The sequence below is a fragment of the Oncorhynchus masou genome, chromosome 26 (genome assembly GCF_036934945.1).
Source record: "Oncorhynchus masou masou isolate Uvic2021 chromosome 26, UVic_Omas_1.1, whole genome shotgun sequence".
Taxonomy (NCBI): Eukaryota; Metazoa; Chordata; class Actinopteri; order Salmoniformes; family Salmonidae; genus Oncorhynchus; species Oncorhynchus masou.
In genome coordinates this window covers 15,685,689-15,699,493 of record NC_088237.1, presented here as the reverse complement: position 1 = coordinate 15,699,493, position 13,805 = coordinate 15,685,689, and positions in this window count along the sequence as shown.

Here is a 13,805-nt window from a genome sequence, read left to right as displayed (position 1 = left end):
TATGTTCAGTTCAGTTACAGTTGGCATCAGGAAAGTCAGTCGTACAACTGAAGGCATTCAACTGAAATGTGTCTTCTGCATTTAACCCAACCCCTCTGAATCAGAGAGGTGCGGAGGGCTGCCTTAATCGACATCTACGGCACCCAGGGAACAGCGGGTTAACTGCCTTGCTCAGGAGCAGAACAACAGAATTTGACCTTGACAGCTCTGGGATTCAATCCAGCAACCCTTTGATTACTGGATCAACGCTCCAACCCGCCAGGCTACCTACAACTAACACACATCACATGTAAACATACCTAGCTAATGCACTTGACTGTGTTTCTGTGTACACACTAGACTACTAACACTCTTACTCAGGGGATAGGGATTCTTTATAATACTCTTATTAGTGTTTAGTGTCATGGTGACCCCCACAGGGCACAGAGAGAGACATGATTGGACTGAGGATTGTCACCAACTGTCTGTCTGTCTCTGTGAGGTTAGGGTGAGTGTGTGTGATGGTGATGTGTGTGTACGTAAATGATGCAAATGTATGAGTGCATTTGTGTGTGTGGTTGAAAATACGTGGAATCATGTATGATTTAATGTGTGTGTCTGTCAGAGTGTGTGATTGAATTACTGTGTGTGTGTATATATCCTAGCTGCAGCATGGCAGCGTGGCCTGTGGATGGATTCTGGCTGGCTGGCACTTTGCCACTTCCCTCTAATCAGGCTTCTGGGAAAGCCGTTTCCAGGCGCCGACTAGGGCATTCTAGGAAGCGGTCGCTAGGTAATCCCGCTGAAATTCCTCCCATGATTTCTGGCCTCCTTCAGCCCTGTAAGGAGACACCCTCTCCTGGCCCGGGTTAATCAACAAAACAGCGGTGTGTGTATGTGTGCATGTATGAGAGGTAGAGTAGCTGTGTTTCGGTCTGTACTGTTAACTGTGTTTTTTTTACCAGCGCTTTATTTATTTATTTGATTTATTTCACCAGGAAGGGCTCATTGAGATTTTAAATCTCTTTTTCAGGAGCATCCTGGTCAAGATAGGTAGCACCAAGTCATGACACAATTACAGACAGACAACATGAAAAACTACAAGTAATCTAGTAAAAACCATAGAATTCACAAGAGTATTACAAAATCATAAAACAGAAAATTAAAAACATTGACAGGTCAGGGAATCAGTTTCAAAATCCTTCATCAGTGATTTAAAAATACCAATTGGGACAAGTTCTTTCAGTTTAAAAGTATTTTGTAAGGTGTTCCAAGACGATGGCGCAGAGTACATAAAAACCCTTTTACCAAATTCAGTTGGGACATTTGGAACAGTCAGCAGGATAAAGTCCTGCGAACAAAGAGAGTACCCACCACATTTCTGAACAATAAAAATGCCCAAATAAAATGGCTCTGTAAAGAAAAGTATACCAGTGACTGAGCCTACGAGTGACTAGAGAAGGCCCGCCAACCCTGGTATACAAAGTACAGTGGTGCGTAAGGGTTTTGCAGTTTAAAATAAATCTCAAAGTGCAATGGTAAAGAGTGTCAATTGATCTCAAACACTGAGCGGAAGCATTCATTTATAAAATATCCCCATAGTCTAGTAAAGGCATAAATGTAGCTGACACGAGCCTCCTTCTGGCTTCAAAAGAAAAACAGGCCTTATTCCTAAAATAAAATCCCAGTTTCAGCTTCAATTTAATGTGAATGCGAGTGTGTGTATGTATGCATGTATATGTGAGGGGGTGAGTGTTTAAGAGACACTGTAGTATTGGTTCAGCACAGAGTTTTACTGGGAAGGCAGATGCACTTCTGGGAAGCTGGGTTCGCGGTGGCATGGGACCAGAAAACAAGCATTGAAGACAAAACACAAATAAATGTACATCTATTCTGTTGCTTCTTTTCGAGATCTAGAGTCCAAGCTGAAAACGGGTTTCTCCCCGTCGATGTTGTAAATCCGTGAGGAAACATGACTGACATTATTGCATTATTTGTTTATGTAAACAGCCACAACAAAGCAAATATTCATCTCCGTTTTTGGGCATATGCTCGGTCATGTGGCCCGAGGTATTGTACAGACTGTGAGTGTGCTTACTGCTTGTTAAACACATAAGGAGATCTGAAGAGTTGTGGCGTAACATTTCTCCTCACCCCTCCCCCTCTTCTTACTCTCCCTCTTTTTCCTTGGTACTTCCTGGGTTGGGAGCTTTTAAATATCGCCTCCAGCTTTGAACAGATTAGAATGAATATCCGCTCAAACAAAAACAGTCCCATATATGTGTGTTTGGTTATTGTATGACTGCTTCTAAACCATCCTGAACTGTATACACACCGTATACGACGCAAAGTTCATTGAACTCTAGACTTCATTCAGGCCTTATGTGTGGAGTAGAAGGGGTGGGGAGGTGCATAAATCATGAAGAAAATCTCCAACAGGTCTAATGTATAGAAAATAACACGGTGTCAGTGGACAACTATGATTTAGACAGTGATTTAGAACAGAGTGCACACCAGCGGGAGCCGCAGTCATAGACTGATATACAGCCGTGCCACTGAGGGAGGGACGAGTAGTGGAGGGAGTGGATGAGTTCTTCAGAGATGGGAGATATGGTCCAGGAAAGAATGCTGGGCTCACACAAACACACGGCCACGTGGTGGGGTGACTAGAGCTAGGTATTCAGAAGTAGAGGAATGAGTTGTGGGGTGACTAGAGCTAGCTATTCAGAAGTAGAGGAATGAGTTGTGGGGTGACTAGAGCTAGGTATTCAGAAGTAGAGGAATGAGTTGTGGGGTGACTAGAGCTAGGTATTCAGAAGTAGAGGAATGAGTTGTGGGGTGACTAGAGCTAGGTATTCAGAAGTAGAGGAATGAGTTGTGGGGTGACTAGAGCTAGCTATTCAGAAGTAGAGGAATGAGTTGTGGGGTGACTAGAGCTAGGTATTCAGAAGTAGAGGAATGAGTTGTGGGGTGACTAGAGCTAGCTATTCAGAAGTAGAGGAATGAGTTGTGGGGTGACTAGAGCTAGGTATTCAGAAGTAGAGGAATGAGTTGTGGGGTGACTAGAGCTAGGTATTCAGAAGTAGAGGAATGAGTTGTGGGGTGACTAGAGCTAGGTATTCAGAAGTAGAGGAATGAGTTGTGGGGTGACTAGAGCTAGGTATTCAGAAGTAGAGGAATGAGTTGTGGGGTGACTAGAGCTAGGTATTCAGAAGTAGAGGAATGAGTTGTGGGGTGACTAGAGCTAGGTATTCAGAAGTAGAGGAATGAGTTGTGGGGTGACTAGAGCTAGGTATTCAGAAGTAGAGGAATGAGTTGTGGGGTGACTAGAGCTAGGTATTCAGAAGTAGAGGAATGAGTTGTGGGGTGACTAGAGCTAGCTATTCAGAAGTAGAGGAATGAGTTGTGGGGTGACTAGAGCTAGGTATTCAGAAGTAGAGGAATGAGTTGTGGGGTGACTAGAGCTAGCTATTCAGAAGTAGAGGAATGAGTTGTGGGGTGACTAGAGCTAGGTATTCAGAAGTAGAGGAATGAGTTGTGGGGTGACTAGAGCTAGGTATTCAGAAGTAGAGGAATGAGTTGTGGGGTGACTAGAGCTAGGTATTCAGAAGTAGAGGAATGAGTTGTGGGGTGACTAGAGCTAGGTATTCAGAAGTAGAGGAATGAGTTGTGGGGTGACGAGAGCTAGGTATTCAGAAGTAGAGGAATGAGTTGTGGGGTGAGGCACACCCTTAAAACCACACACCAAACCAACACTCCGATCAGACAGTCTCACCCAGAACTGACACACACACACACACGCCTTAACCCAGAACAGAGACGCACACACACATAGCTGAGTGTGTGTATTGTGTATGAGTGAAGCTTACGAAGCGTCTCTTCACGAGGTACTGTATTTGTTATTTGTCCAGTTTCTGAATTGCACCTTGCAGTGTAAAGCAAACATAAGTGTGAACAGGTGCTTTGAGAAGAGCAATATTTGCGTCCATGTGAGAGTGGCACAAATGTTGAAACTTCACTCTGGACATTTGCCATGCTCTACAATTTGAGCCGGTTTAGCTATCATGTTTGTTTTTGAGCCGGGTCTGGTTACACAGATACTCTCACTTTTCCTCTCTCTCTTGGTTCGGGTCTTATTTCCTGTTATTCTAGAGCTGTGCTCCCTGTTGGTTTCTCTCTAATTACAGGGTGGAGAGAACGAAGGTTTCTCTCCTCAGCTTCGTAAGTGTGGCCTCTGTGTGTGTGGGTAGTTGACACAACTGATCCAGAGAACGTGGATGTGTTTCAGTGTGTGTGTGTGTGTCCACATGATTTTCCTCTCTGTGAAAGGACCTTTGATATCCATTGAAGCTTGTGTCCTCAAATGAACTCACACGAAATCCCTGTCAATAAACACATCAAGGCCCAAGTCCTAACTTGAGATTAGGGATCGTTTGAAATGTCCTGGGGTGGGGGGGCTGGTCCAAAATAGGAGACGGTTCTCTAACTTTTTTGGGGCTTTTGGGAGGGTAGTGCACTTTTTCCCTGATTTACATTCACCATTTTTCAGGTGCTATAATTTCATGTCTTCCATATAGAAACATTTCCTCATTTGCTTGCATGCACCTCCCCTATCAAGGTGTTTTGGTACTTCCCTTATGCACTACACTTTTCCGTGCGCTAAATATACGACAGGTCAATATGGTCTACCAGTCAACTATCTATCCTGCCCTCTATCCATAGTGACAATAGTGGCAATAGTAACAATAGTGGTAGGTGGATCGTTTGTACAGATCTGCATTAGGTTAACTAAGCAATCATATCACACATACAGTGCATTCAGAAAGTAATTCAGACCCCTTGACCTTTTCCATCTTGTTATGTTACAGACTTATTCTAAAATGTATTAAATTGCTTTTTTCCCCTCATCAATCTACACACAATTCTCCCATTCTTCTCTGCAGATCCTCTCAAGCTCTGTCAGGTTGGATGGAGAGCGTTGCTGCACAGCTATTTTCAGGTCTCTGCAGAGATGTTCGATCGGGTTCAAGCTCAGGCTCTGGCTGGGCCACTCAAGGACATTCAGAGTCCCGAAGCCACTCCTGCCTTGTCTTGGATGTGTGGTTAGGTTGTTGTCCTGTTGGAAGGTGAACCTTGGCCCCAGTCTGAGGTCCTAAGCACCCTGGAGCAGGTTTTCCTCAAGAATCTCTCTGTTCTTTGCTCCGTTCATATTTCCCTCGATCCTGACTAGTCTCCCAGTTCCTGCAGCTGAACAACATTCCCACAGCATAGAGGTCGACCGATTATGATTTTTCAACGCCGATACCAATACCGATTATTGGAGGACCAAAAAAGTCGATACCGATTGATCGGACGATTTTTTTATATTTGGCCGATTTAATTTAATTTGTAATAATGACAATCACAACAATACTGAATGAACACTTATTTTAACTTAATGTAATACATCAATAAAATCAATTTAGCCTCAAGTAAATAATGAAACGTGTTCAATTTGGTTTAAATAATGCAAAAGTGTTGGAGAAGAAAGTAAATGTGCAATATGTGCCATGTAAGAAAGCTAACGTTTAAGTTCCTTGCTCAGAACATGAGAACATATGAAAGCTGGTGGTTCCTTTTAACATGAGTCTTCAATATTCCCAGGTAAGAAGTTTTAGGTTGTAGTTATAATAGGAATTATAGGACTATTTCTCTCTATACCATTTGTATTTCATTAACCTTTGGCTATTGGATGTTCTTATAGGCACTTTAGTATTGCCAGTGTAACAGTATAGCTTCCGTCAGCAGCGTTACCCATGCAGAGCAAGGGGAACAACTACTAGAAGGCTCAGCATGAGTGACGTTTTAAGCGCTATTAGTGCGCGCTAACTAGCTAACCATTTCACTTCGGTTACACCAGCCTCATCTCGGGAGTTGATAGGCTTCAAGTCATAAACAGCGCAATGCTTGACGCACAATGAAGACCTGCTGGCAAAACGCACGAAAGTGCTGTTTGAATGAATGTTTACGCGCCTGCTTCTGCCTACCACGGCTCAGTCAGATACTTGTATGCTTGTATGCTCAGTCAGTATTGCGTTGGACTAGTTAACTGTAAAGTTGCAAGATTGAATCCCCTGAGCTGACAAGGTGAAAATCTGTCGTTCTGCCCCTGAACGAGGCAGTTAACCCACCGTTCCTAGGCCATCATTGAAAATAAGAACGTGTTCTTAACTGACTTGCCTAGTTAAATAAAGGTATAAAAAAACTTGAAATCGGCCCTAATTAAATCGGTCATTCCGATTAATCGGTCAACCTCTACCACAGCATGATGCTGCCACCACCATGCTTCACCATGGGGATGGTGACAAATTTCCTCCAGATGTGATGCTTGGCATTCAGGCCAAAGAGTTCAATCTTAGTTTCAGCAGACCAGAGAATCTTGTTTCTCATGGTTTGAGAGTCTAGGTGCCTTTTTGGCAAACTCCAAGCGGGCTGTCATGCTTTTTACTAAGGAGTGGCTTCTGTCTGGTCACTCTACCATCTACCTGATTAGTGGAGTGCTGCAGAGATGGTTGTACTTCTGGGAGATTCTCCCATCTCCACAGATTAACTCTAGAACTCTGTCAGAGTGACCATCAGGTTCTTGGTCACCTCTCTGACCAAGACCCTTCTCAACTGATTGCTCAGTTTGGCCGGGAGGCCAGCTCTAGGAAGAGTCTTGGTGGTTCCAAACTTCTTCCATTTAAGAATGATGGAGGCTACTATGTTCTTGGGAACATTCAATGCTGCAGACATATTTGGTACTCTTTCCCAGATATGTGCCTCGACACAATCCTGTCTCGGAGCTCTACGGACAATGGCTTTGTTTGTGCTCTGACATGAACTGTGACACCTTATATAGAGAGGTGTGTGCGGCTTTCCAAATCATGTCAAATCAATTGAATTTTACAACATGATTTACAACATCTCAAGGATGATGAACGGAAACAGAACGCATCTGAGCTACATTAAGTCTCATAGCAAAGGGTCTGAATACATATGTAAATAAGGTATTTGTTTATCATTTTTTAAATACATTTTGCAAACAAATAAAATACAAAACCTGTTTTCGCTTTGTCATTATTGGGTAATGTGTTTAGATTGCTGAGGATTATTATTTTTTGAATCCATTTTAGAATAAGGCTGTAATGTAACAATCCTTTCGGAAGGCTCTGAAACTACTGCTCTGTAAAATCATTCAAATCTGAACCAATTTTTCTACATAAATACACAAGATAGAAGAGTAGCTGATAAGCAGTGGAGGCCAGGTGCTTCATTGCGCATGAAAGAACAGGGAAGATACGCAGCTTAAAACGCTTCCCTATTGATCTCGTTTAGGGACCATCACATGATCCTACCTAGACTACCCTACAACAATCCAATGAATAAATTGCATTATTGTTTTCAAGTGAGTACAGTTAAGTAAAGTTCTACTCTAGGCTGTAAACTGCAGTGAAAATTACATTTGTCATACGGTTCTCTCCGCTACCACATGGCAAGCTGTAGCGATGCACCAAGTCTGAAACCAACACGGCCCAGGCCTGAACAGCTTTTACCCCCAAGATCGCTAAATATACTGAACAAAAATATAAACACAACATGTAAAGTTTTGGTCCCATTTTTCATGAGCTGAAATAAACAATCCAAGAAATGTTCCATATGGAAAAAAAGCTTATTTCTCTCAAATGTTGTGAACTAATTTGTTTACATCCGTTAGTGAGCATTTTATAATTTATCAAGATAATCCATCCACCTGACAGGTTTAGCATATCAAGAAGTTGATTAAACAGCAATGCCACAGATGTCTCAAGTTTTAAGGGTGTGTGCAATTGGCCTGTTAACTGCAGGAATATCCACCAAAGCTGTTACCAGATAATTTAATATTAATTTCTCTACCATAAACTACCTCCAGCGTCGTTTTAGAGAATTTGGCAAAACGTCCAACTGTCATCACAAGTACCAACCACATGTATCCACGACTGCAGGATCATCAGGATGGGAGCTGAGCAGTATTTCTGTCTGCAATAAAGCCCTTTTGAGGAGATCATTCTGATTGGCTGGGCCTGGCTCCCATGTGGGTGGGCCTATGCACTCCCAGGCCACCCCCTTGGCTACGCCCCTGCCCAGTCATGGGAAATCCATTGATTAGGACTTGATTTATAATTGACTGACTTCCTTACATGAACTGTAACTCAGCAAAATCTTTGAAATTGTTGTGTTTATGTTTGTTCAGTATAGTTAGTTAATCAAATAGCTACCTAGACTATCTGCATTGACCCCTTTTGCACAAACTTTGACTCACATATGCTGCTGCTACTGTTCAGTATTGGTCACTTTATTCCTAGTAATGTGTACATATCTACCTCAATTATCTCGTACCCCTGCACATCAATTTGCTACTGGTACCCGTGTGACTCGGTAGAGTATGGCGTTTGCAACGCGAAGGTAATGGGTTCAAATCCCACGGGGGACCAGTATGGGGGGAAAAAAAGAAATAGGGATCAACTCACTACTAAGTTGTTCTGGATAAGTGTGTCTGCTAAATGACTAAAATGTAAGCCTTTTATATAGCCAAGTTATCGTCACTCATTGTGTATCTTTTCTAATTAAGGGTTTTACTTTTCTATTATTTCTCCATTTCCATTTCCCCTGCATTGTTGGAAGTAACATTACATTTTTAGTCCACACCTGTTGTTTACAGAGCATGCAACAAATAAAATGTGATTTGATTGATTTTAATTATGGTGCAAAAGTCCTTTCATTCCATTTTGATCAGTTGTGGATTTACACTCAACATACACTGCTCAAAAAAATAAAGGGAACACTTAAACAACACAATGTAACTCCAAGTCAATCACACTTCTGTGAAATCAAATGGTCCACTAAGGAAGCAAAACTGATTAACAATAAATTTCACATGCTGTTGTGCAAATGGAATAGACAACAGGTGGAAATTATAGGCAATTAGCAAGACACCCCCAATAAAGGAGTGGTTCTGCAGGTGGTGACCACAGACCACTTCTCAGTTCCTATGCTTCCCGGCTGATGTTTTGGTCACTTTTGAATGCTGGCGGTGCTTTCACTCTAGTGGTAGCATGAGACGGAGACTACAACCCACACAAGTGGCTCAGGTAGTGCAGCTTATCCAGGATGGCACATCAATGCGAGCTGTGGCAAGAAGGTTTGCTTTGTCTGTCAGCGTAGTGTCCAGAGCATGGAGACGTTACCAGGAGACAGGCCAGTACATCAGGAGACGTGAAGGAGGCCGTAGGAGGGCAACAACCCAGCAGCAGGACTGCTAGCTCCATCTTTGTGCAAGGAGGAGCAGGAGGAGCACTGCCCAAAGCCCTGCAAAATGACCTCCAGCAGGCCACAAATGTGCATGTGTCTGCTCAAACAGTCAGAAACAGACTCCACGAGGGTGGTATGACGGCCCGATGTCCACAGGTGGGGGTTGTGCTTACAGCCCAACACCGTGCAGGACGTTTGGCATTTGCCAGAGAACACCAAGATTGGCAAATTCGCCACTGGCGCCCTGGAGACGCCGTGGAGAACGTTCTGCTGCCTGCAACATCCTCCAGCATGACTGGTTTGGTGGTGGGTCAGTCATGGTGTGGGGTGGCATTTCTCCATGTGCTCGCCAGAGATAGCCTGACTGCCATTAGGTACCGAGATGAGATCCTCAGACCCCTTGTGAGACCATATGCTGGTGCGGTTGGTCCTGGGTTCCTCCTAATGCAAGACAATGCTAGACCTCATGTGGCTGGAGTGTGTCAGCAGTTCCTGCAAGAGGAAGGCATTGATGCTATGGACTGGCCCGCCCGTTCCCGAAACCTGAATCCAATTGAGCACATCTGGGACATCATGTCTCGCTCCATCCACTCCATTGCACCACAGACTGTCCAGGAGTTGGCAGATGCTTTAGTCCAGGTCTGGGAGGGGATCCCTCAGGAGACCATCCCCCACCTCATCAGGAGCATGCACAGGCGTTGTAGGGAGGTCATACAGGCAGGTGGAGGCCACACACAATACTGAGCCTCATTTTGACTTGTTTTAGGGACATTACATCAAAGTTGGATCAGCCTGTAGTGTGGTTTTCCACTTTAATTTTGAGTGTGACTCCAAATCCAGACCTCCATGGGTTGATAAATTTGATTTCCATTAATAATTGTTGTGTGATTTTGTTGTCAGCAGATTCAACTATGTAAAGAAAAAAGTATTTAAGAAGAATATTTCATTCATTCAGATCTAGGATGTGTTATTTTAGTGTTCCCTTTATTTTTTTGAGCAGTGTATTAAGGCACAGTAGTATTTCTGCTTCTGATAATGATGTGTTGTCTGCTGCCGATCATCATTCTCCCAAGTCGTCCTAGCATAGGCCTATGTGCGTGGCCCAACGCTCCCAGCAGGCCCAGCTTTCAGGAAAGCTTAACACACGTTCTTCCTCCTTTCCGATCAGAGCGGCTATTCCTCAACCCTAACGTTCAATATAGCCAACTATACTCAGCAGAAAAAGAAAATGTGTAAATATTTGTATGAACATAACAAGATTCAACAACTGAGATATAAACTGAACAAGTTCCACAGACATGTGACTAACAGAAATGGTGTCCCTGAACAAAGGGGGGGGGGTCCAAATCAATAGTAACAGTGTGGCCACCAGCTGCATTAGTTACTGCAGTGCATCTACTCCTCATGGACTGCACCAGATTTGCCAGTTATTGCTGTGAGATGTTACCCCACCAAGGCACCTGCAAGTTCCTGGACATTTCTGGGGGGGAATAGCCCTAGCCCTCACCCTCCAATCCAACAGGTCCCAGACGTGCTCAATGGGACTGAGATCCGGGATCTTTGCTGGCCACGGCAGAACACTGAAATTCCTGTCTCGCATTCCTGCTGGAGGGTCATGTCAGGATGAGCCTGCAGGTAGGGTACCACATGAGAGAGGAGGATGTCTTCCCTGTAACACACAGCAATGAGTTTGCCTGCAATGACAACAAGCTCAGTCCGATGATGCTGTGACACACCACCCCAGACCATGACGGACCCTTCACCTCCAAAATCGGTCCCGCTCCAGAGAACAGGCCTCGGTGTAACGCTCATTCCTTCGACGATAAGCGCGACTCGTCAGAGATGAGCACTTTTTGCTTGTCCTGTCTGGTCCAGCGACGGTGGGTTTGTGCCCATAGGCAACGTTTTTGCCGGTGATGTCTGGTGAGGACCTGCCTTACTACAACAGGCCTACAAGCCATCAGTCCAGCCTGTCTCAGCCTATTGCGGTCAGTCTGAGCACTGATGGAGGGATTGAGCGTTCCTGGTGTAACTCGGGCAGTTGATGTTGCCATCCTGTACCTGTCCCGCAGGTGTGATGTTCGGATGTACCGATCCTGTGTTGTTTCACGGGGTCTGCCACTGCGAGGATGAACAGCTCTCCGCCCAGTCTCCCTGTAGCGCTGTCTTAGGCGTCTCACAGTACGAACATTGCAATTTATTGCCCTGGCCACGTCTGCAGTCCTCATGCCTCCTTGCAGCATGCCTTAGGCACGTTCACGCAGACGAGCAGGGACCCTGGGCATCTTTCTTTTGGTGTTTTTCAGAGTCAGTAGAAAGGACTCTTTAGCGTCCTACGTTTTCATAACTGTGATGTTAATTGCATACCATCTGTAAGCTGTTCGTGTCTTAACGACTGTTCCACAGGTGCATGTTCATTAATTGTTTAGGGTTCATTGAACAAGCATGGGAAACAGTGTTTAAACCCTTTACAATGAAGATCTGTGAAGTTATTTGGATTTTTACAAATTATCTTTGAAAGACAGGGTCCTGAAAAATGGACGTTTATTTAACTTTGAAAATGTATTACTTTTTTGTGGCATAAACACAACTAGTAAAAATATTTTAATCTGATTAGGCTACTTCAAAAGTCTCATGGAGCCTACCTGCTCACGTTCATCCACTCCCCTCAAAATTAATTCCAGCATCCAAACTGCGCAATGGTCATTCGATTAATCTGTTAAAAAACACCAAACAGTTTAATGACATTCAGAGTGTAACAGCGTTCTTCGTTTGTTGAATGAGAGTCGGACCAAAATGCAGCGTGGTGGTTACTCATGTCTTTAATGAAAAAAAACGGAACGATACATGAAATAACTAATAAATACAAAAAAACAACAAACGGAACGTGAAACCTATTACAGCCTATCTGGTGAACACTACACAGAGACAGGAACAATCACCCACGAAATACACAGTGAAACCCAGGCTACCTACATACGGTTCCCTATCAGAGACAACAAGAATCACCTGACTCTGATTGAGAACCGCCTCAGGCAGCCAAACCTAAACTAAACACACCCCTAATCAACCACAATCCCAATGCCTACAAAACCCCAATACGACAACACAATAACATAAACCCATGTCACACCCTGGCCTGACCAACTAATTATCTAAAACACAAAATACTAAGACCAAGGCGTGACACAGAGACTGTCAAACCAAGCCTTCAATACTGAGTTGGGTTACATTTTCTGTTTGTCGAGATTGTCAATACCACAATCGAGTATGTCATACTTGATTGTGATGTTGAAAACGCAAACCATAATGAGCGTTCAAAGTCAGTAAGCAGTATGCAGTTATGCGTTGCTTATTGGTTGTGTGGTGCATTGGCACAGAAACCTGTTGGTAGAAATGTTGTTGTATTCATTATAGAAATATAGATGATCGTTGTCTGCAGCTGGCTCTGATCGTAATGTAATGATACAGGCAGGAAGAGTGAGCTTGTCCGTGGTGATCGGCGATCCCTCAACCTTCTGTCCCGTTAGCCGTGTGGCATCAACTGTCTAATCAAAAAAGAAACATGCTGACATGTCAGTATTTACAATTATAAACTCAGGGTTGCTACAATTCTTATTGATGGTGGTATTATGTTAGAGTCAATTTTATGAGGGGGGGGGCAATTTATTTTTACAGTACCTTTCACATACTGTATGGGCCACAACCCTCTTCACAAAGTCACTAAAGACTAAATTGTAGTAACCTGCTTGTGCTGTGTTGTGACAACAGCAGGCAAAACATCTTCCATTATTCAACACTCCCATCTAACAACTCCCCCACAGAGTTACCCAACATCCCTCCTCAAGTTCCGTCTGCATTGACACAAATGTAAGGCAAAATGCTTGGCTGGTGTGATGTCAGCATGCAGCAATCCTAAGAGCATCAGGGAATGTAGTAGACAGTTGATCCCTGGCCTAGAATGCCCTTAAGTCAAAGGTCACCATGGCTTTGTCTCAACCAACCAACCAGGAGGTGGATTTACGGTCAGGCCACGTGGTTCATGGCCTGTGATCCTCTCAGTGGTTGTGGTGTGTCAGCGGACAGAGGCTATGTGGGGTTTCTGACCTTTGCCTCCACAGCCACTACTCACCAACCAGACCAGCAGATAGCGGAGACTGTGAAAAAGATGGGGGTTGGATATAGATATCTCAAGAAGACTGCCACACAACTGGGTCGTAGTCATTAGGCCACAGCCAAAAACAAGTGTTTATTATTGGACAGGTTCAGGGGATGTAGTCCCTCCCACTTTCAGTCTTGTCTTCCGTCTGGTGCCTAATAAATACAAATGCAGAGGTAGGTAGTCTTTCCTCTCCCCCTCTAGCCTTGCTCAGTGACTAGTGTTTTGTAAAAAAAAAAAAGAATCAGAGTTCATCAAGTTTGATTGATTTGACTGCTGCCTACCTGTGCTAGCCTAGTTTCCCTAGCTGTGTGAAAACTCCATGCAGCAAGATGTGTAAGTGTACGTATGCGAGTCC